At 31.4% G+C, this 2179-nt stretch overlaps 1 long non-coding RNA gene across 1 annotated transcript; it reads right to left on the bottom strand.

Annotated features, from left to right (window-relative positions):
- Positions 1-1584, bottom strand: LOC134200357 (uncharacterized). The gene is made up of 3 exons (XR_009975242.1): positions 1027-1584; positions 654-805; positions 1-278 (listed from the first exon to the last, which is right to left on the bottom strand). It is a non-coding gene; the product is annotated as an uncharacterized LOC134200357 (long non-coding RNA).
- Positions 1585-2179: the final 595 nt, after the last annotated feature.

Below are 2179 nucleotides of genomic sequence, written 5' to 3'. Positions count from 1 at the left end.
TTATCTTTGGAGTTTATTTTATAAATTATCTTTGGAAGCAATTATTTATAAGTACATAGTTGTATTTCAGATGTAGGTTTTGAAAAATTGTTACGAACAATTATATTATTTTCCTGTAATGTATCTGCGACTGAAATTTCTGATTCTAATTCTTCTAAATTCATACTTCTGACGATATTATGCAGCATGGCAGCTATAATAACAGCTTGCATATTTTCTAGTTTTAATCTACTTTTCAATGATATACAGGGAGTCTTCTTTTACAAACACCAATACATCTGAAAATTATACATTATTCGCTTAAATTATTTTACAATACAGTATAACAAGCTCTTAACTAAAAAAAAAGATTACCTCTCTATAGTATTTCTTGTTTTAATATATGATTCATTTTAAATCGTTCCGATTGAGTATGTGGGTTAATTAATCACGTTAAAAGATAGGGTTGTGGGGATAGCCTCTATCGGCAAGCAAATAGCAATTTCCAAGTCCACTTTGTTATCAATGTTCTCTTGATATGTAGATAATTTATTATAATAGTGTCATATTAAATTCATATAAACACCTAAATATATAATATAAATAAATAAAAATATAATAATAATATATAATAATAATAATAATATAAATAAGGTAATATAAATAAGAAATACCTTTTCAATCGGAATGGTTAATTATAGTTGTATCATGAGTAGACCCAGGCCTTCAAGCAACAACATTTTGAAACATCAATGATGCATTGCACACAAATTACACATTCAAAATACTCTTTTTCTATTTCTAAATTGCTCTCCTATATTTGAATCTGTAACACAAATATAAAATGTAGAGGTATCAGTGTGTAAAAAGAATGAAGGTAAATAGCCTACCAGGTTATTGTATTAGTATATGAATGTCATTTAGGGCACCATGGGAATCCAGCAGTATTATAGAATTCCACAACAAAAATTAGGTATAATTTTGCTATTGCTATAAACAAATATAAGTTGTAATAACGAGTACTTTTATGGTTAAAATTTATCTTACCTTTTTGACGTTACACTCAAATATGGTCTCATTAAATTAATCAATTCATTCACAACACCTTTGCTCAGAAATCTATAGTCAAATTCGTAATTATTGATCTTCGCCATGTAATTCAGACGATCTTTATTTTCCTAACCATATGATATCGGCCTCACTATCACTATCTGCATCACAATCCATTATCATTTGAAATAATTCCATATCACTATCATCACTGCTACAATATGCCAATATGAAGAGAAACAATTATTAAATTATAGCGATTTACTTTCGAAAGATAAACATGTAACCGGCCGATTTTGACAGATAAGCGAATGCCCATACTAGAGATAGCGCCGCCTACCGGAGAGTTACTTAAAACTCATATTGAAACGGAAGTAAGCACGATTTGTATGAGCGTTCTATCTTTAGCAGGCTATCCGTCCTCCCGACGATGGATAGATAAATCCGATAGGAACTGCTGCCCGTCGATAGGTTATTGGAACGTAAGTAAGGACAAAAATATAGATTTGTCTATCTTTAGTAACCGAAACTAGGGATAGATAGGTTATTGAAAACGGCCGTTAATCAATCAGGGTTTTCATGTAGGTGACTCACTATCGTTTGCAGAGATACATTTTGTTTTGGAATTCATTATACGTACCTACTCTTTTATTTCTTATTTTTCTGTGGTAATCGTTAGTTACATATGGCTTTTTAACGTTTTATCGCTATGAGATGACAAGCTTTGGGGTCGCTAGCAAAATGAATGTAACCATGGGATATATTAGCGGATATCCAAAGCGGATAAAAGGTATATTAATTAATTTGCGCTCTAAATATTTTTTTGTGGACAGACTTGGTTAAGTTATCTACGAAGTGTTCCCTTACTGAGTGTACACGTACCGCCACAAATAGAGAAAGATGGAGAAGTCTCTCAAAAGCCGCAACCAAACATTAAGACTTAAGTAACCACGACCACTTCGCCAGGAGTGAACGACTAAGAAGAAGAAGAAATAATTTATTAGGTTCTTGTAGCATTGCATGATATATAGAAAGGTAATTTTACGTTATTTAAGGTATGGAATTGAGGTACACGTGAGTTATGCATGCTCCGATTTAGATTAATATTTCAGGGTCGAATTAAAATAAAAACAAATTGACAACGACAGTA

Source organism: Bombyx mori, chromosome 16, assembly GCF_030269925.1.
Source record: "Bombyx mori chromosome 16, ASM3026992v2".
NCBI lineage: Eukaryota > Metazoa > Arthropoda > Insecta > Lepidoptera > Bombycidae > Bombyx > Bombyx mori.
Note: the sequence above shows the minus strand (reverse complement) of the source record. Positions and strands in the feature narration are given on the sequence as shown.